The sequence below is a fragment of the Cygnus olor genome, chromosome 23, assembly GCF_009769625.2.
Source record: "Cygnus olor isolate bCygOlo1 chromosome 23, bCygOlo1.pri.v2, whole genome shotgun sequence".
Lineage (NCBI taxonomy): Eukaryota > Metazoa > Chordata > Aves > Anseriformes > Anatidae > Cygnus > Cygnus olor.
The window spans coordinates 4,994,719-5,016,566 of NC_049191.1; the positions used below are offsets into that span (position 1 = coordinate 4,994,719).

The 21,848-nt window shown below is 51.5% G+C and overlaps 1 long non-coding RNA gene across 1 annotated transcript; it reads left to right on the forward strand.

Moving 5' to 3' along the window:
• Positions 1 to 1,988: 1,988 nt before the first annotated feature.
• Positions 1,989 to 20,634, forward strand: LOC121058951. Its single transcript, XR_005814401.1, has 3 exons — positions 1,989 to 2,048; positions 17,978 to 18,098; positions 18,302 to 20,634. It is a non-coding gene; the product is annotated as an uncharacterized LOC121058951 (long non-coding RNA).
• Positions 20,635 to 21,848: the final 1,214 nt, after the last annotated feature.

A 21,848-nucleotide genomic window follows, 5' to 3' on the forward strand; every position in this document is an offset into this window, starting at 1 on the left:
AGCTGCCAGGTCTGTAAAGGGGAGGCACTCGGCTGTGTCTGAACGCCGGGCCTCCTAAGGGGAGATGAATGCACCCAAAATTCGCAGGCAGTTTGGGAAACGAGGGCTTGCAGCAGCCCCGCAGGGGTGCGCGGGGCTGGAGGCAGGCTAGCAGCACGGCGAGGCCGTCCCCAGGATTTGGGAAGTGGTGATCTGCTGCAGGACCAGCACAGCCCCAAGGGGTGGTGCCCAGGGCATCTGGACATTCAGGTGACTTCGGGATTTTCTCTTCCCCTGATACTTTTCCACTGACCTGCTGCTCGTCCTCGCCGCTCGCAGCGGGGCAGCAATCCTGTAATGAGCCAGCAGGCGAGCCCCCCCGGGCAGCCCGAGCTGGTCTCCTCTGATTGCTTTTCCCAGCCTTGCACGAAGGTGTTGGCAAGCTAATGTGCCACCTCTGGACCTGACATCAGGCTGCCAATCCCAGCACTGACAGGCTGCCCACCAGCCTCGTTTGTCCCCACACGTGGGGTAAGGCTGCAGCACACTGTGGGGGCAAACCCGTGCAGTGAGGTTTTCTTAGCAGAAGGTGCATGCCTGCAAATCTCTTTGGACCTGAATAGCACTCGTGTTATTTGTTTTTCTTTTATTTCTTGCTTTTTATTTTATTTCTTTTTATTTTTTGGAAGGAGAACATATTTTGCCATGTCAAACGCTTTTGCTCAACAGACGCCAGAGACCGAACCACCTCTCGATATTTCTCCATCCCCTGTTTCAGAGCTCCCTGGGCAGCTCTGTGCTCTGCAGTTCTCAGGGTTCTCTTCCACCCAAACCCCAGAGATGCTGCTTAGTGCAGCCCCACCAAATCCAACAGGGAATCACTACATTTTGGGGCGACAACACGTCTGCATCAGAGAGCGGCACCCACAGCCCGGTTTGCATCCTCAGCAGGATGCAGGGACAGAGGAGGGCTGGGGCAAAGCAGAGATGAGGTGCTGCACCCAAGGCCAGGAGGCTGCTGAATGCAAAAGCCAAGAGCTGCACACCCAGCCCCTGGGCTTCAGGCGACCTTCAGACCCAGTCATGCCATCGTGCAATGCTGAGGCACGCGCCTGCAATCAAATCGTTCCCCTCCCTTTTTGCTTTCTCTTTCCCTAGAGCTTTTGGAGACCATCAAGGAAAACAAGAGGTGTTTGCAAGGTTAAGAGACTCAGTGTCTAAACGTGCCATAAAGGTTTGCAGTAATTTACAGCTGTAGGCAGCCTGCGCTCTTGGTGGGGGGAAGGGAAATGCAATTTAAGAGAACAGAAATAAATAAGAAGCCGCAGCAGCTAACACTCTCTGATTTAATCCCCAGCCCATGAGAAAGATTTATTCTGTTATCTGACAGTTTGATCACTCCAGGAATCCCATAGGTCAGCCCATATCTGCTGTTGTTATCTCTGGGCTGTTTCCAGTGAGATGTGCAGGGAAGATTTGTTAAAGAAATGAGCCAAAGAGGGGCGCTGATAAGAGTTACAGATGGGACCCCCAGAGACCTTTGGCATGGAGGTTCCTCGACAAGAGAGCGATTTGCTCTCTGCTATGGGGTTGAGGCATCACCAGGAGAGTGTTGGTGGCTTGCATGGCTTGTGCTGGGGGAGCAAGTGAGTAGGAGCACACACAGTGCACACTCACGTGCAAAGAGCATCCAGGAAAGGGGAATTAGGTTGTGAGTGGAAGATGAGCCCAGAATAGTCTGGAGGAACCATAGCAGACTGGCATTGGGCATCTGAAGTAACCAGAAATCCTTTTGTAAGGCTGTTAGAACAAGGAAGAGCTGCCCAAGGACTTAGTGGGAGAGGAAGGTTCATGAGCAGGCTGAAGGATGGATGAAGCACCAGTCACTGTCGTTGGTCTTCATCAGCGCTCAGGTGGTGCTCAGGTGTTCCACAGCTGACAGCAGTGAAGGTGGGCAGGACCTTGGGGCCAGGAAGGGGTCAAGTACGGACCCTGGGGAACTGCAAAGCTTTTGGTTTGGTGGAACCTGCTGGTGGAACCTCACCCCAGGGTGCTTGAACGGCTGCCCGGTGAGTGGTGGTGGTGCTGGGAGGTGCCAGCAGAGCAGGAGGAAGGTGCTTCAGAGCTGTGGTGTGGGTGCAACAAGGATTTATCTCCTGGGGCCGCCACTGCTCACAGCATGATGTGTCTCTGTCTCATTGCAACGCCTGCACTGCAGGGATGGATGTTCAGCCTGGTTTTCTTGGAGACTGCTGTGCCTGCTTGCTGCTCGGGGCTTGGAGTGCCCGTCTATCGGGAAGAGCCCTGGGCTGCAATGGGGGTTACTGGTGGGACACCAGTAGCACTGGCATGGCACACCTGAGGGCCCTGCAGACGCTGTCCAGACAGGTCTGCTGCCTATAATGTGGTGCTAAGATGTGCTTGTGTGATAAATCCTCCCTCCTGAATGCAGGCGCAGGCCCTAGCATGCCTTGGCATTGCAAAAAGGCAGGGAGCACTTGCGCAGTTGAGATTTAAGGGATTGTTGTTTTCTGCTCGTTAAACTGGCAGTAGTCTACTGGAGAGATCCCAATTTCTGCCCCTGGAGCACCCTCGAGATGTTTTATGGTCACCACCTGTCTCCTGTCCCTTTCTGGCTCGACTCTTCCAAGGTGTTAGTAGTGGTCCAAAAAGGATTTTCCATTTATTTTTTCCTTCAAATCCAGTAGGAAAAAAAACTAGTACAGATGCTGGGTCGGGGGGACTGGTTAGAGGAGAAGGATAAAATGGAGACCTGAGCACAAGCAGCTTTCTTGCACACTGAGAAGGATCCAACCCCTGCTCCTGTGCATGCCTGGGTACAGGAAAGCTTCGCTTCGGGCAGATCTTCTTTCGCATGCCAGAAAAGGTGGGTGGGAAACATCCTTTAAAACCATGAAGGAATGAGATGCAGGTTGAAAATTAACCATTTCTCAGTGCTTCCTCCCCTCTTCCATCACTGTTTAATAATCTCCCGGTGCAAAGCGTGCCTTTTGCTGTCAGAGCTGCCTGGGAATGGCACCAGAAAGCCACGGGAGCTCTCCTACGCAGTCAGGCACGTAGCCACAGAGACATATGTGGAGGGAAAGGCAGCCCGTACCAACAAACAGCCTGAGTGCAGACACACAAACAGACACAAATAAACAGGCTCACGCCCCCCAGTAAGCCTGAAGTGCGTGCACGCAGGCAGGTGTGTTTGCAACTCTCTGCAGAGCTGCTCAGGTGTGCAAAAATGCACGTGTGGGCATGGGTTTTCCCCTTCCCTGCAGCCAGAGCAGGAACGTGCACAAAAGTGGGGCACAAACGTCTTAAACGTGCACGGTTTTATAGATGCACTGTTTGGCATAGCCCTTGGTTTGAGCCTCTCTAGCCAAAATTAAACGTGTTGCCAAGATGCAGAAGCTGCAGATTTTAGCAAGCCTGCCCTTGCCCAGTTTCGTGCCTTTCCTGGGCTTTTTTGGTTTTGTGATGTGCCGACTAATGACAGCACAAAAAAAAAACCAAGCCCTGTTGGTCAAGGAAAGGGTGTGAGGCCAGTCTGGGGAGCCCTAATTAACAGGAGGACTAATTGACTGGAGGAGGGGGGTGAGGGCTGTATTTTCCTGGGGGTAGATGTTGGTTTTTTGGTTGATCCAAGGTTTCTCTGACATTAACCAAAGAGCCGTTGGCCTCCCAGCTGGCCTCTGTGTGCTGTGCCAGGAGAGGAAGGTGTTTGGCTTAGCTCCAGGGGTGATGGTTTCATGGGGGGGAAACTTCGGCAGGGTCTTCTCCCCGGGATGCTGCCCTGGAGCGCAGCAGGTTTGGGCACTGCCCTGTTACATGGAGCTGGGCTCTGCTCCACGCTGAGACCCCAAACCATGACTTTGGTTCGTAAAGAAAAGAGCAAAAAATGCTGAAAGTTGCCAGGAGGGAAAAAGGAAAAGCTAAGGAAAGAGAAGGCAGTTTCTTTTTATTTTTTTCATTATGTAGTTTTAAATGTTTCCCTTTGAGGCGCTCGCAGAATTTCATGTTGACATTGGCTCTTCAGGCAAGAGTGAGGTTTGTGTCAGACCACAAAATATTTTTCAATAAAAACTAAAAAGTAACATCAAAAGGGAAAACACACAATGCTGCAAGAGCGTTGAAACCCGATATTTTCCAGTGCTTTTCCTCGGCCTTCCCCCACCCAAAAAACACCCTTTAAAAACCCAGTTGGATTTGGCAAAGCTTGGGGTGTGTTTCTAGCAGCAATGCCAGGGTTTGCAAGCTGCGCTGATCCCATATGGATGTGCTTCGCCACCGCCTTGTCCCCCAGCTGCTTGGTTTCACCCTAACTCAATATCTGTGCTATTTTCCAACAAATCTTGCTGTGGGTGCTGGGCAGGGGGCAGGTACGGGTACGCTGCGTGCCGTGCAGGGGCTCTGGCTGTTTCTGAGTGCTGAGCCGTGGCCGGAGGCCAGTACAGCCCAGAACTAGGCTGTAGCTCTGTCTGCTGGTTTTATTGCCCACTAACCCCAAACTATGGGTGACCAGCTACGGAGCCCAGACCATGTCCAGGCACGGGGTGATGGTGCAGGGATGCCCAAGGGGCTGGTCTGATCCAGCCAAGAGTGCAAAAATGGGGACAGCGCTCCAGGAGGATTATTTGTCTGCATGCATTACAGGATTTTGGCTGGGCAGCTTGGGTGTAAATGTGGATTAATGCATGTAGGGCTTTAGGAGAAGCCCCTGACGTTCTGAAAACCCACAGCTCCTGCGCCTGGTGGCATCTCCCAGCCCCGGCACGGGGGCCAGGCAGCGCAGGCGACGACAGAAGGGCTTAATGAGGGTTTGAAAGAAACATCTTGTAAACTTTGGAGCGAGGAAGCTCTGGTTTGATTTGAACATGTTTGCTTGGCAAGGGGCTGCCTGGGCCCCTGCTGCTGCTGCTGCTTTTCCTGGCACTAATTAGGCAGGTTTCCATCCCGTCGAGCGCAGGCGCTTCTCCTAGTGGGGGCTGGAGGTGCTGAGCGCTGGGGGCAGCCCCCACCGAGCAGCCAGGGGAGGGGATGTGGCCCATAGGGAGCGCAGATCCTGGCTGGATGCGTGTCTTGGAGCAAAGCACCAGCAATGTCCGGGCTGGTGGGGTGCTCGATAGCTCCCAGATCCCCAGGACCCCCTGCTTTGCATTGGGCACAGAGGTTTGTATGGAGCACCCAGCTGTGCATGGAGCACCCTGGGCTTCCAGCAGTGCTGTGGTGGCCCGGAGTGCTGAGCACCTGAAATCCTTTGCAATATCAGGGCTGATCCTGCTCCCGCTGGAGCTGCCCTGCCTGCACTTCCCTTCCATTGCAACCATCTGCTGCTTTTGAAGCTTGGTAAATATTTCCTTTCCCCCGCTGCCTCTCCCTTTCACTCCTCCTGGACATCATCTTGCAACAACCCAAACATCTGCAATAACTAAAACACCTACAATAACACGCCCCCTTCCCCCCAAAGCCCCTTCTCTTTTCCTTTTTCTGGCACAGCTTCAGCCCCCTGGTGCCTTTTGGAGATGAGGAGGGGCACGAGGGATGCTGGTGCCACCCTGCCCGTGCCAGGTCCATGCTGTAGTGGTGGCCGCTGCTTTCCTGTGCCCACACCGTGTGCCAGAGATCCGCTCGCTCCCACCACTGGGGGAATCCATCTCCCTTGTTTGATGTTTGTCGTGAGACAGGCCCCTCTTAATCTATTACCGTGTCATTAAAAGGGAAAATGTTTGCTCTGTAAGGCCTCAAATGGCCTTTTTAAACTACAGTAAAAATGTAATTACTGGCTCGCTTAGGAATTTAACCGTTTCTTGATGCCCAGCTCTGTCTCCACGTGGAACTGTGGAGATGGGCCCGATTCAGCAGCTGGGCAGGGGCAGCTCAGGTTTGGCTGCAGGGTAGGTGCTGCAATGTCCTCATGTTAGGGATGCGTTGCTCAACAGGGCGGGTGAATGTTTTGCAAAATGCTTTGGGGTCTGCAAGTGAAAATAGTGGTGTTCAAGACAACAAATACCTTATCCAGAGCTTAGAGACATTGTGGCATTCAGAATCGGGATCCTATCCCCTTTGAGATGTTTGGGCTTCATCCAGGCTGGAAACAATCTCCCCATGCATGCATGGAGCAGCTCAGCCCCCATGGGCAGAGGGGGGCCTGGGGACAGCCTTGGTCCCTGCAGCCCATACACCCTGCGGGTGCCTGCAGCCCCACCATATGGGGCCCCCAGGGCTGTATGGCTGTGTGGAGGTGTGCCTGGGGATGCATCCACTGTGCACAGCCTTTGCAGCCCTGGGGCACGTCTGTCACTGCCGTTGTGCCTCCGTTTGTCACTGCAATATGGTGTGGGACACAGCAGGGCCAGCTCGCCGGGGCTGCCAGACATTCCCGTGGGCACGTCAAACATGCTGTGAAAATGGCAGCATAAGGACATCATCCCAATAATTCCCTATTTTTGCATCAGCCAATGCTCCTAAAGGCAAATTGCTCTGCTGGGGTTGTTTTCTTGCCTGTTTAGGCCACAGGGCGAGGTCTGTGTCTGTGTGTGCATCCCATGGGTGCTGCAAAGGGTGCAGCACCTCCCTGGGGTCCTGCCGTGGAAAGGATGGCCCAAGCTTTGTCATTGAGCAGGCTTTGCTCACTACGGTGCTGCTGCTGAAAACGGGAGAAGAAACACCCTCAACTGGCCAAAAACAATTATTTTTATTAGGACAAAGAAAAAAAAAAGCACCACCTTTACTCATTCTGTGTGTGTACGTGCGTGCTTTAAATTGTAGCAGTCACACCATTGAGTGGAACTTAATTATCTTCCTGGGAAGCTGGGATTACTTAGTGCGTCTCACCAAGAGAAGCACTTCATGCCGTGCCCTGAATGCGGCCGAGGCGAGGAGGTTTTGTTGGAGCCAGCACCACCATCCCCATGAGCAGCCTGGACCACGGGGCGATGGGCACCCAGCTCCAGTAAGGGCTCTGTGGCCCCGAGGAAGGCTGACGATGCTTTTCAAAGAGATGTTTGCTCTCTGTCGGTGAGGTATTTGTATGTTGTTGAGGTGGCAGGGAAGAGGCTCTTGTTTAAAGTCTTGGAGTGAGAGGAGGTGAGGAGGTCCTGGTGACCCTGCCCGTGGAGGACCTGAGAGGCTGCTGATGCTCGTAAGTGAAGCATCGTGATGCTGAAGCCCTTTGAAGTGCTCAAACCTTGGTGTAATTTAAAATTTCATGAATTTCCCCTGAAGAACCTTTCCAAGGCAGAGTTTATCCAGAAGAAAAATTTGGTGCCTGCATGCAAAGCCTGAGAGATGAGACCAATTTTAGAGCCGCCAGCTCCCACAAAGAGCCCTCGCCACGCAGCAGTAGCTTTGTGTCTTAGCAGCACAGCTCCAAAATCGGTCATTTTAAGCCAAGCCAGGCTGTTTTGTGACTCATTCTGTTTTTTCTGCACGGCCCAGAGCTTGAACAGGTAAAAATGGGATCTGACCACCTGGAGCCCAGGAGATCTCCATGGGGAACAGACTCAGGGCAGCTTTCCCATCCTGGGCTGAGGGTTTTGGGGCGCAGGTTTCAGGGAACCCAACCAAACCCAGGTCACTGCCAGCTGCTATGGGCTGCTGGTGGCTGCTCCGTGCTGGGATGGATCCCGCCCTGTGCTGCTGCCGGGAGCAGAGGATTCACTGCCTGGGCAAGGAGAGCACCAGCACAGAGCTGCTCCGTTCTCAGCTCCGCATTGTATTCTATGCCCCAATTTGCATGAAAAACTTTAGAAACCTGTTATGCAAATGAGACTTTTTTTTAGTTGTGTTTTTGCTGCTTTTTTAATTTTGCTTTTCCATTCTGGTGCAGTCAGGAGTCATCTTCATGGCAACAACTGAGGCCCATCCAAGGGCAGGCTTCTGTTCTGCAGGCAAGCCGATGGCAATCGTGGGGAGCAAGAGGGGAAAGCAAACCCTTCTGTGCCCTTCCCCAGTCCCGTGAGGTGGCCACGGGGGGAGCAGCCAGGAGAGGAGAAAGGTAGGCTCCAACCCCTGGCATTTCTTGTTGATGGTGTTTGGCAAATGACTTTGTCTCTGTCCCTTCTTCTGCCTTGAAGGAGGTGGGAAGGGCTGTCGGGGCACTGTGAGAAACCCAGAGACCACCTGCCCCAAACGTGGTCAGGAGGGTTGCTGCAGGAGCATCCAGGAGGTGCACAGAAGGGTTGGTGTACAAATAATGCATCATTTTGGCTGTGGGTGACAGGAGATACGCTGTTTCAGAGGGGTGTACAGGGAAGTTTCTGCCTTGGAGATGGTCATTTTGAGCTTGAAATGGGGGGATTTAGACCTGCTTCCAGCTGCAGGGTTTGTGCTAAGCAGTTCTCATAGCGAGGGGTGTCCCAGGGAAGCCCATCAGCCCTGCTTGTTCTGACCTGGGGCTGAAGCAGGAGAGAGCATCTTCAACCCCCTGTGCCTGAGTGTGGGTGTGAGCCTCCATCCTCCTGGCTGCCCCTTGCAGTAAAGCTTTTCTTCGCTTCAGAGCTGCAAAATTCTTCTCTCTCCATCCCAAGGGAAGGCTGCAGAGACTGTTAGGATTTATGCTAAACAGCCAATTAGCTGCCAGCTGTGCCTGAGCAAGGCTGGTGCAGCAGCCCTGCCTGGGTGAGGCACCAAAACCCAGGTGGGTGGCTGGGGAACACTGCTGGAGTGCCTCGGAGAGGCTGCCCTGGCTCCTGTTCTGGTGCAGGGTGGCTTGGCCAGCACCTTCCTGCTGCACTGCGATGTTGCACGGGTTCAGCATTGCTTCAGCCAGGTCCTGCTTGGTGGGACAGGGGGGTCCTGAAGGCAGCATCCCCTGGTAGTGTCTGCAGAGGCAGCTTAATCCACCCTGAAGGCCCCCCTGTGCTTTGGGGCAGGTTTTGCACCTCTGGTGCCATTTAAACTGGGATTGCAGAGGGAGAGGTCTGGTGTTACTGGCATGCTGGCTGGTGTCCACATCTGGAGCCCTGGCATGGCATTGGCTGCGTGGCCACAACCAGACCCCAAACTTGCAGTAAGAGCCATGGCTTCATCGTGCTGTGTTAAGGTGGAAACCCTCCCCAAGGCGTGATTGCATCCCCCGGGAAGCATTTCAGCAGTCCTGTGGACTGTCTTCATCCAACGCTGCTCTGGAAGGCCACCAGTGTTCGCACATCCCTGACACAACTCAGGCCATGGAGCTGGTGTGAGCGCGTGGTTTGCTCCCATTCCTGCAAGCTGGCAGTAGTTCCAGCTCCAATTATTATTGCACAGTCAGATGTAGTTGAAATTGTTATAAAACTGTGAGCAGATATTGGTGAAACCTCTCACGTCTAGCCAGGTGTGCTACACAAGTACGCAGGTAGCCTTCCCTGATAACCCAGAGAGGATGAGTGCACGGAGGGGTGCTGGCTTTTCAGGAAAGCTTTTGTTGTTGGAGTTGAACCCTAAGCCCTGCAGTCAGTCTTCTCCCAGTCCCACTGCTCACTCCCTGGATCCTGGCAGCCAAGGGCATGTATTTCCCTTTGGGTCAGCACCTTGAGAACCTCCTTTGGAAAGATTTCCCTGACTTTTACGGTGGAGATGTCCCAAGTGGGCAAAAAACTGCTTGGGATGGCTCATGCAGAGCCCGGGGTGCATTTCCCCATCCCAGCTCATGCCCTTCCTGCAGGCACAGCTTCGCCACTGGCTGTGCAGCATCCCCTGAGTGCCTTGCTCCCTGCTGAGAGATCTTAATTACATCTAATTACCCCTGACTTGCTCTTAATTGTTCCCCAGTAACACAGCCTGATTAGGGAAGGAGGAGTGTATTCTATTACAGCGGCAACACGTTGAATCTTCTCCCCCCCTGCTCCACGAGTTCACAGCAGATTAAATTTTGGTGCAAAATGTTGTGGGTTTATTTTCCCTATCCACCAGTGGCTGCTCAGAGCATCTCTCTGGTGCAGCCACAGCCTCCTTGGGTTGGTTGTTCCTATTCCAAGCAGTTTATGGGCAAAACAGAGGGGGATGAGGTAGATCTGATGTGCCGTGCCAGATGTACCTGGGACTGTGCCAGGTCTGTGACTGCTGAGCACCATCCTGCCTGATCGCCTGTACAATCTTTGTACGATCTTGTGGTTTTTCTCATTTCCTTCCATACCTTGACATAATGGCATGAAATTAAACTACATCAAATTTCAGCTGTCAGGAAGGGGAAAAAAAAATAATTAATGGCCAAGTCTGTTAGACCATGGAATAATCTTCCAGGGGAAATGGTGTGAGCTTTACTTCAGCCACTTACATCTGGGCTGGACAGAAACACTAGGAAAAAGAAATACTGGGAAAAATGCTGTGAATACAAGGGTACCTGATGGAAGAAAGGGGCTTTTCTACTGGAGGATGGCTGACCTTGACTTGCTTCTTGTATATCCTGAGCAGTGAGGGCACACGCATGGCTGTGGTGTGGGGCTCTTGGCTCTGCTGCTGTGGGAAATCCTCTTCTAACAAGGGGCTTCTCTGTAATGAGGAGCTGAGATTTCCTAGGTGCTCAGGTACCACAGTGCTTAAAGAAAAGCAAACTGATTAGGTCTGTCAGCTTTCTTGCAAGTTAACTAGGCTTGGTAGGATTCAGCCTTTATTTTTATTGAAAATCAACGGTTAGAAATTGAAGCCCGTTTTTAGTGGCTGACATTTATTGCTGCAGTAATGTATAGAAGCTCTCAGCCTCTCTTGCTCTCGAGCCATGCAAACATGGTTCTTGCATTGCTCCGTGGAGCTGCGGTGGATGTAGCAGGGCTAGAAGAGCTTTACCCTGTTATGAGGGGCATCCAAACTCCTCTTGTGTTTTCTCTGGGGTGTTTTCTCCTGAATGTTCCTGCCCATGATGTGTCCAGTGAGAGCAGCTCCTCTTCCATCTAGGCTGGGAATGATTCAGACCCAGCCAAATGCTGCTGCAGAGCAGACCAGCAGGTTTTGCTGCTGTTAAGGCCCCTGCTGCACTTCTAATCCTATTAATTTCCCAGAACTATTTCTCTGCATTTGGGTGTTTATCAGGATTTAGTGGCTATCGAGTCTTAAATATTTAAACAGCAGCACGTGTTCCCATTTCAGCAGCTTGCTCTTTGGAACGGGTATGCCCTGAGATTTGTTTTGACTCCAGGACCCCAAAATACCTGAGCAGTTCCGAAGGCATTTGAGCATCCAGATGCAGGGATCTGTGCAGAGCTCTGATCCCAGGCCAGGGATGGGCGTGGGGTTCTTGGGTCTCATTCTGCCCCATGAGGACCTCCATGGATGTCCTCAGCCCAGGCCATGGCATTTGGGAGAAGCTCCTCTTCCATCTCCAGGTTTCCTATTGCTCTCCCTCTCTCCTCCAGACACCTCTCGCTGCTGCTTTGCAGTAAAGGACTTGAGACTTCAGTGCCCGCGAGGCTGGGTTGCTTTGGGGACAACAGAGCAGGAAGAAATCCCTTCTGGCAAGGTTATGTTGTTTCCCAACCAAAAAAGCTTGGAGCAAAGCAAACTGATGTTTATCCAAGGTGTTGGTCTCATCCTCCTCCCTGCACCTTCATCTCCTGCTCAGGTACATGCAGTTTTGCTCCCAGTTTACACCAGTGCTCAGACACACTGCGTGTCCAGCTTCACCTGAGCAAAAAACAACTTCAACAAGCACGTGTGTGCTGATAGGAGACCCTCATGTCGGGCCATCACGGAGGGGATGGGTGATGCTGGCAGTCAGCAACAGCAGTGCGAAACCCACTTCCAGGAAGGGTGATGAGTGTTAATAGTACCTGAAATCAATAGAAGCACCAGCAGATCCATTTTTAACAAGCTGTCTGGAGAAGGTGAATGCAATATCCAGAGATTAATAAAGCACGTAAATGTGTTCTTCAAAGAAGTGGTAGTGGAAGGAAGCCGTGTTAACAAGAAAGCTGGTACGAGGCCAGTTTGGGTGGGGGGAGAGCTTCCCAGGTGGGAAAAAAAAAAAAGAAAAAGGTGGTGAAACTGAGGTCAGCAAACTCCCCAAACATATCTAGGCTTAGGATCAGAAAAATCCCTTCAATATTCTTAGGAGAAAGCTTGTGAGGACTTGGTAGCTATGAGGAATGGATGACATCTGTAGCAATGTAAAGGTGATGGGAATTAAGAGAGTACATCTTGCACCAGGGTGAGTAATGTGCTTTGTCCAGCCTGAGTGAGGCGTGGAGCAGGTGGGTGCTGGGACATCTGCTCACTCCTGACCAGTAAGAACATCTCAGCCCTGAGATATATATATATATATATATATAAATATATATGTTAGCTTTTGGAGCACTAGCAGCAACGGCCATCCTTGGTCTGACCTCACTGCATGTGTGACCCTGGTGCCCTGTGTTAGTCCCTGCTCTTCTGCCTCTGGGCTCCTCCAAATGCTTTGTAAATGTGCGTTTATGTTATTTTAATGTTAATGCGAGGTCTGTTCAAAATTCCAACGTGAACCCCAGGCAGGCAGCTTTGTAGATTTTAAGGTGCAATCAGGCTCCTGCTCCTTGGAGTCAGCCCAAGAGCACAGGACCCCAATGTACCTTGGTGACTACGTAGATAAGAGCAGAACGTGGAGACGAAAGCCAGGAGGTACGAGGCTCTGAAGAAATGGTTGCTGCTTGGTGTGGTTTCAAGACAGCAAGGAAATTCTGCTGTCAGCTCGTTGCCCTTGGGAATCCTCTGTTATCTCCACAGTTTTCGTGTATTGGTGTCATCAGGCTTGTAGGGGAGAGGGAGCTGATTTGATTAAGAGGCATCTCTTAGCCTCCCCTTGTCAGGTTCTGAGCAAATCAGGAGCTCAAATCAAGTTTATCTGGCAGTGAGGGCACAGAAAATGTTCTCCGTCATAGAAGACTTCATCTGGTCTTTTAGCATTTCCTCCTCTTTTTCCAATTCCTTTTCATTTCTTAACACTGAGAATCTTTTCTTGGTACTGATATTTAACATGCCATCCCCACCAAAGGAGAGTCACTTTTCCTTCCAGCTCCATTATAAAAGCTCGTAATAAAAACTGAAAGGGCTGGATGATAGGGCTAGTTAGTAGGGTTTAATTAATTAGATATGGGAAGATGAGTCTAGGGGCTTTCTTAATGCAGTTTAGTTTTATGGATTGTTGTTGCAGGGCTTTTCTCATTGATCAGGAGAGATGCTCTTCAATGTGTGCTCCAGAGGGGCTGACACACCAGGCACTAGGGCCAGGATGCTCCTGACGGGTTTTCTGGCACTGTCTGATAAATACATGAAGGAGCAGTGCTAGCAGATCTATGAACGTTAAATGATTGCATTACGTCTTCTGTTGTGTCTGAAGATGAGGGGTGATAATGAAATTTCTGGTACTGGAAACCAAAATAATCTGAGACGGTTGTGGGCGTGAGAAAACCAGGCTTGGGGGAAAGCAAGACAGCAGAAGAAAGGAGGTGACAAATCCTGGTGTCTTAGATGAACCCTGAGCCAGTGCCTGAGATAGTAATATGTCCTGGAAAGCTACCAGAAATGAGTTAAGGAAATGAACAGCAGGAAGAAGACGTGGCTTTGTGGGAGCTTTGCCAGATCTTGCCCCAGCTGAGAGGGATCCACTAGAGCCAGCAGTGCTATGGCCGTGGGTACGGGGTGTGGGTGGACCTGGCCTGTGACATCTGTCGTGTGGGCTGGTGGCTGCGAGTGACACAGCCCCGCTGGGAAAAAGCCAAGCGGCTGCTTTAAATGCAATCAGAAATCTGTGGCTGCGGATAATAAGGGTAAAACTGCTTCTGGGCAGGTTTTGCTGCTCTGACATTGAGCAGCTCCTCCAGCAGTTCCTTGGCTGCTTCTGGTTCATGTGCTACGGGAGCCTGATCCCCCCAGGACCTCCTGGCACCTTCCCTCAGCCCGATCCACTAATGGCTCCTAAAGACCTGCTGCAGGCAATAGCAACAAGGAGAGACGAGGCAGAGCAGCTGTGTCCCAGCATCCAGCTGCCGAGGTAGGAACTGGGACACCTTCCTTCCTGCACAGAGATAAAGCTTTTGTTCTGTGCCGTTATTGCGGGAGATCACAGCAAAGCTGGGCGACAAGCTCTTGTGCTGATTCCTGCTCTCAGAATAACTTCAGTGCTGGCTGCTTTCATCTTGCAGAAATACATCCAGCTCTAAGGGCTCCCTCTGTCCTCCTCTGCAAGCACAGAGGTTGCAAAAGGTGCTCCTCATCCTCACAAATACTCTATAATTACTGTGTATGTGCATATGATGGAGACATAGTCTCCACCATATAAACCCTTTAGCAGCCCATATGCAAAACCTTTCCCTCTGACTGCCTTGAGTCAACAAAACAGATTTTGGTCTAGGATTCAGACCACTTTCAAAGTCTCAGGGATGGTGCTGTACTGCAAAATCCTGTTTGGGAAGCCTTTTTCAACAGCCTTGATGTAATGGCCACAGGAGGACAAATATTTCCTTCAGCCTTTCAAATGGTCTCTCTAGGTCAGGGCAGAACCATGTTTGAGCTCAGAGCTCTTGTCATTCCTGTGCCTGGCTGGTTGCTCTATTATTGAAGTTTCAAGCTTTCTTGTTCAGCAGCTTTAACCAAATTTGCTCAGAAAATTAGAAAATTGCTATGTATATATCCAACCCACTTCTCTTGTCAATTCTCATTTAGTGCCAGAGATCAGAGGGATATTCATGTAAGAGCATCTGGTAATTGCCCTCTAAGACATCTGGGTCCCAAAGGCACCCTTGAAAGGAACAGATTTTCGCTGTGGTGAAGGGGGGGGTCATCAGCAAATGCGGTTGCTTGGAGGTCAGAGTGGATGCTTGGGAAAGGCACGGCAGGGAGAGGCTCCAACTCGCCTCGGTGTGAGCTGCTCAGGCTGGGGGAGATGCTGCATGGTGTGAACCGCCTGCCCCTTTCCTCCAGGGAGGCTGCAAAAGTGGTGGGTGCTTGACTTAGGAGCGTGCGAATGCCGAGGTACTGCTTGTTTCTGGGGCAGCTGCTTCTGATAGCTGCCACCTCTGGAGCACAGTGTTTGGGTTGTGCTTGATGCCTTCTTTTTGGGGTCTGCCACAGCCCTGGACCCCAAAACTGGGGACTGAAGTCTCCCGATCGCACCCTCTTGATGCATGTGCCCTAGGAGCTCCACCTGCTCCTGCACAAACCATTTTGGGAGGTCTGTGAGGACCAGGCTGTGGCACAGGGATCTCATCGGCTCTATTACTGGACATTCAGAGCAGCTGAGAACTGCAAATCTCTAATGCAAGCAGGAGTCCTGAGCTTGCTCTGCCTCTGCCCCCCATGGTTTTCTGGCAGATGGGGTGGTCGGGGGTTAGGACAGAGCTGTCTCCTAACCCCTGGCCGTCCTCATCTAACTGTGTGACTTCTGCAGTAGTTCTGGCAGGGTGAAGCTGCAGGGATGCACGGCTTCTGCCCACAGGAATAAATGCAGCCACGGGCATTTGGCTCAGGGTGACAAAAGCTTGGCCAAACTCAGCTTTTGCTTTTTTTGGGTGATGCTGCTTGTGGTGACCCCAAAAGGCACATGGGGCCCCAGCAGACAGATGCACCAGAGCCCTATACAGGGGGCTGGGGCTGGCTCCTGGGAGCGGCCCCAAAGGCAATTTCTGCTACTGGCTGGGGGAGACCCGAGAAAATCATTAGAAATATCGTTGTGCAACATATGCTTTATTTTGAGGAGTAGACAATAACCCTGCATCCCCAAATGAAATATTGAATTTTAAGGGAGATGCAAACAAGTGCAAATGAAAAATGTCTCTGATCATAAAGAAAGCATTTGCTAACATTAAAATGGAATGCATTACTGTCCAGGTTGGAGACAGAAATGTCAGCAGAGCTATGAAACGGGAGGCTGACTACTTAGGTGGCCAGATACATTTATTGTTTTCTTTCCATTAATGCCAGTGGCAGTATTAGAGGAAAAAAATCCAGTTGCCTGACAGCAATTTAGAAGTGAATTAAGTCCAGTTCTTGCAGAGATCTCCTTAGCTTGTGTTTCAGCAGGAATGGAGGCTTGAATGGACTCACATCCAGAGCGACAGGGATGGGGAGAGAGGAATTAATTTTTCTGAGCAGAAATAATATAGATAATGTCATAATAATCATTAAAAGGACAAGTGGAATTGGTCTGGCCCTTGGAGCAATCAATATGGCCCATTATCCAGTTGATTTGGCATTTGATGGGAATGGCTTGTTATTGTATTGGATGTGCCTGCGTTTCACATCATTGCCGAATTTGGAGCCAGAGGTGTATTAATATATGTGCATTTGCAAGGGGTTTGTGGCAGGTTTGTGTTTAGGAAAGCATTTACATGGTTGATCTGAAGGCACGCATGCTTGAGCATCCTGCAGGATGCATTTCAATGCCTCTGAAGGCACCAGTGGAGACTAACCACACCGACCTCATCCACAGCCTGTTGAAGTTAATGAAAAGCATCCAATGACTTTAGTGGGCTTTGGGCCAGGGTCGGCGTGTAGACAAACACACTGCTCGGTGAGATGAGCACCATCTGTAGGTACGTAAAGGCTTGTTGTGCGCTTGTTGGCTGGGGCAGGTGTTCTTGTGAAAGCTCAGGCCTGTCCAGACTGCAGAAAACTTGTTCAGGGGTAATTGCCTGCCTTGTTTTACACCTCCATGGGGCTTGGCTAATGGGGAAGAGAGTGTGGAGAAGGGTCTGAAAGTGTGGTGTTTGTTGCGTTGACCACTAGGGCACAGCTCTCTGGCATGATCTCCCTGGGAGGTTGGGAACATGACATCAAAATGAGCTTGATTTTATAAGAGCTCTGTGGCAGGTTTCCATGCCGCAGCATCTAAAGCTGCGTCCATTTACCTGGATAAGGACTTGCATCCTTTTTGCAGAACCCCTGGTATCCTCTCTTCCAACAAGACAGCACAGCCAGAGCTGAAACACCTGGCCTGGTTTGTAAATGCTGCTGCCTGGTGAAAAGCTGGTACCCCATGTCTTGGTGCATCCATCTCTGGGATGCAGTAGCTCTGCTGTCTGTGGTAGCATGCAAAGCACTGAGGGAGCTCAGCCCCAGATGTGGTGGCGGCAGAGGTTTACACTCTTTAGAGACACCAAACTTCCCCCGAATTGCAGACCTGGATATCAGGTATTATCTTTGGGCTGTGGATTGGACTTTGCTGTGTTCTGTCCCTTCTGCTTCTGGTGTAGATTGTGGGGAGATGTGGGGGTGTTCTGATGAACAAAAGGAGCTGGGGGACCTGGTCCTGGAGCAGATGGAGGGGTGCTCATGCAATAGGTTGTAGGAGCAAAGCTGGCAGCATAACACAGCTTGGAGAGGCAGGATTGAACAGCTCAGGACCTCCAGCCTCTCAAGCTGGATTTGCAGTAGAGCCCTGACCGCTGTCGCAACACGGCACTCTTCTGTCGGCCATGAGACAGTTAATTGCCATTTCTCTCCAAGCAGGAGAAATCACAGAGGCAAAAAATAAATAAATAAACCAGTGATTTCAGTCAATTAAACTGAAGCCTACTGGGTCTGTTACTTTGGGATTTTTTATTTATTTTATTTTATATTTTTGTAAATGAGTCTTCCAGGGTCTTCGAGCATTTACCGTGGGGAGTGACAATCACAATCCACTGCCTCGCCTCTTCCCATGCTGCCTCTCCACAGGAGCTCAAGAAATCTTAACATCCCATCAAAAGCTAATTACATTCTGACACACCAATTGGAGACATCGAGAGATGGGGGGGAGAGAGCAGCTTACATAATGGGTTTAAAATTACATGGAGCATGCTGAATATTTGGTGTTATGAAGCTTGGATAGTTTGGAGCAGTGGAGGGAAAAGGGTAATGGGAAGGAGTTATAAAGCGATTTGTACTTGAAACCTAGTCCTCGTTGTTGATGCTAGAGCTGGTCCTGTGTCTTGTCTTTGTTTTTTGACCACTGAAGCCTTTTTGAAGGGAAAGTTGCCCCTGAATTTCCCGTCTTGGGTCTCTTTCTACCCATGGGATCAAGGCCCTACATGAGCAAAGGGGTGGCTGTCATCTCCTCCAGGTCCTGAGAGACAGAGACAACCCCAAAAGGAATGAGGGGAGAGCAGTGGCAAGGCAAGATGTCCAAGAGCAACCAGGCAGAAGGATCCATTCAGGGCTGGTCACTGCAAAGCTGCAGACAGGTAAAGGCTGGAAGGGACATTTTGGGATGTGCCCCTACATAGTCATCCCCTTCTTGTGTCCTTTGTAGGCACTTGCTGTTGGCCACTGTTGCGGCCTGGTTGAGGTGAAGCGGGTGGTGTTGAGCCTGGAGCTGGAGGCTGTGGCTGTGAGAAGGAGGGAAGTTGGTTTGCTTTGGGTTATGGGGCCATTTTCTGCTCCGCAGCACTGTGACATGCCAAGAGGTGACAGACTCCCATGGTTGGAGACTTCGCACATCAGCAGTTTCATGGAGCCCCTGGGATAGTGAGTCGCACTGAAGGAAATTTCTGAAATGAAAATATGGCTTGTTTTCCTCAGCCTAGTAGAGAATCCTCACTTTTGGCTCTCAAAGACCTACAAGTCACAGTCATGGACGTGCATCGTGCTGTGGGAGAGCAGCAGTGAGTGACCCAGTGCAGAAGGCTGTGGGGCTGCATCGCTCACCCTACTTTGTCCCAGAGAAGGTGCCGTTCCCCGAATCAAGTCATCAAGATGTGGTTTTCAACCAGCTGCCCTCATACCGATGTAATTCTTTCTTAATATTATTGGCCGGGCTCAGGAGCATGGCAGGAGGGCTGTGGCTGACCAGGCAGCAAATTAACTGGAATTTCATTATCTGATAATTTATATGATGCCTGTGTTTTTTGGCAAGATGCGTTCATTAATAGAAGATGCCCTCTGTCCGCTGACTATTTACACTATGGTTTCTCAGGGACCCCATGTGAGGCTTCCTTTTTCAGTGACCTTCACAAAAGAGAAGAAATGATGCTCATTTCCCTTGATTTTGATGATGAATTTTGTTCCTTTCTGCTTTGCAAGAACTTGTTCTTCTGGGTTTAAAACACTACAGGCTTAAATTTCCTTCTGTACTGCTGTGAATCAGGATTCACTTCCCTGATGCCACTTGCGTTACAAAGGCTGCTAGGATCCCAAGAGAAATGCCAGGGGGACCGTTTTTGGGGGGATTTGGTGGCCTCAGACTGCAGGACAAGTGCAGGGCCAGGGGTTAAACACTGGCCAGGGGTTAAACACCAGCCAGCAGTGGGAGAACGAGAGGAGCAATGGCCAGCAGCTCAGCTTCTTGTGTGGCAGCCTTCATAGATGCTGCTGGGTCCCCTGAGTGCAGGCATGGTGCCACCACTGCTGTCACCTCTCCCTGGTTCCAGCACATGCCCTGACCCAGGGCAATAGAAGGCAGAGCAGGATGTCACCTGCCGTGTCCATCCCATGAGGAGGATGGCACCTGGCAGGGTCTAGTGAGGACAAAGCCATCCTCATTGGTGTGTTGTCCTCAAGATCTCCGGTGCCTGCTTTTGATGTCAGCTAGCCTGCTTTAGGCCATTTGGGCTATCTCTGTCCTCCGGTGGGGACAGTGACACTTGCAGAGAGCCCTGTTGGCTCCTCGGGATGCTGGAGACTAAGCTTCTTAGAGGTTTTTCTTAGCTGAGGAAAATGCAGGCTCATTAAATCCACCTCTAAGCCCCGTGACATGGAGAGGTGACACCAGTGACTGACCCTCACAAGGCCAGCAGGAGAGCAGCCTCCAGGGGGACAGGCTGGTGCCTTGCTCTGTGAGAGGGGACAGCTTGCAGCCTGCTGGTGCCTGGAGGCAGGGGCTGTGCCCAGGGGACAGACACCTCTCACCTGGACAGCCCGGGGAAAAGCTTCCCTGCAGGGATGGGAGCTGGTGGGAACCCACCTGCAGCTTCCTGCAGTGGGGCTGGAAGGGATGGCAACGTGGTGGCAGTGTGACCCCAGCAGGCTTGGGTCCATCGCCAGGTGCCAAAAATTCCCAGGCTTGCTGCAATCCCCTGCAGCACCGTGGGCACAGCACCGCTGACTCTGGATGTCAGCAGCTCCTTCATTTACCCAAGGCAGATGGCTAGCCTAGTCTGGAGAGGGCTTCCTGGCAAAGTTTGCAGTTTGCAGCCCTTAAGGCACAGACCACACCCCAGGTACCTCTGGAGAATATCGTCCCAGCCTTCTGTGTCCTGTTCTCCCCACCTTGGGGTACTCGTAGGCAGGGGCTCTGCCACTCAGCAGCTTCCCTGCTTCTCATCAGACGGATGCTCTGGTTTGGCTGGGAATTAATCTGCTGTCACTAGTGAAGGGCAAGGCCTCCACGGAGTGACAGGCAGGGACAAGCTGTTCCCCTTCCCGTCCTCCCCCTCTGATTGATTTGCAGAGCAGCATCAGTGAGTGGAGTATCTCCATTTCCTAGCGCTTGAGGGCTGCAATGAAAGCCTCTCCTGGAGAGAGAAGGGTGCTCCAGAGCACCACGGAATCAGCGGTGCCAACTGGCATATGACATGGGAATGAGGGCTGGAGAGCCAGCCAAGACACTTTGCTGTGCTGCTAGTGCTCCTCTGGGACCTCTCATGGTTCCAGGAGGGCCTCATCCCCTGGGGACAGTGCTGCGTGGTGTCTCAGCCCCGTTGTGCTGCAGGATGCGGCTCCCTGCTGCCAGCACAGGTTTTCTGCCCTTTTAATTTGAGCTGAGAGGAGGGAAGGTGTGAGTGGAAGGGAAAGAAGAGAAAATTGCAGTTTGTGGTCCTGCAATTAGTGGTCCTGGTTTCAGAGGATGGTGGGGAGCAGTTGGGGCTGTTACAGGTCCTGGTCCTATCTGATCTGCCTTGCTGCTTTGGCCTCTTTGAAGGGCAGTGTCCTGAAACCAAAGATGCTGCACTGTGTTAGCTGGGTGCCAATTGTACCACGTCCCTGCATCAGCTCGGGGAAAAGCCCAGCCTGGGCAGACCGAGCTCTCCTGTCCTGAGCCACAGGAGTGCCCAGCACTGGGGCTGGGCTGGTATTTACAGGGAAAATCTAAACTGGGGCTCAGCTTGGTGTTCTGGAGCAGTATGAACTGGATTCAGTAAATGGATAGGGACTTTGTCTTAATTTGGGGGTCAGTAATAACTAGAATTTATATGTATTAATCTCACGTGCTCCGTGGGTCACTGACTCCATCCTGGTGCACTCTGCTTCTCTGCAGCACCCATCACTTTGAATTCAGTAACACCAACAAAAAAGGGAGGACTAAGCCCAAGCTGAAACCCAGCAATTCATAATAATATATTTTTGCCCTGAGCAGCTGGAGAACCTGGTATGGTCCTAAGCAAGGGCTCTTTGGTATCTCTGGAAGGATTTGTCTCCAGGTCCTAGGCTCGGTCCCCCTCCACCAAAGCCCTTTCTGCCCCTGCTGCTCCCTGTGGTGCACGGCGACCTGGTGGGTGCTTCCTGGGCACACAGTGGGTTGCTTCAGTCCTGATGGGGATGGAGGGACTCCTGCAGGGTGAATGAGATGAACTGAATTTCTATTTTTAAATATGAGGAGGCAAACTGGAAAAGGACTGAAGAAATGGATAGAGGAGAGTGTGAGGGGGAAGGATGGATGGGTGGTTGGGACTGGGTGCTGGGAGCAAGGACCAGGAGTCTGGGGAGGGAGGGAGGGAGGGAGGGATGGATGGAGAGATGCTGGTGGTGCCAGGACACAGGTTTTACTCCTAAGGGAAGGATTTTCCGTGGTCTCTGCAGGCAACAGTGGGGTTTTCTGTGATCTGGGTGAGCAGAGACCGGGGTTTTTAATGGCCCAGAGCTGGTGGGAGGGCTGGCTGGACTCAGAAGGTGCTTGCTGCTCATCCCAACCCATGAGGCTGCCTGTGTAGCCAGCTGCCAGTAGCCCGGGTACCAAATTGGCTTTTCATCTATGGCCAGTGATCCTGGAGGTTTGT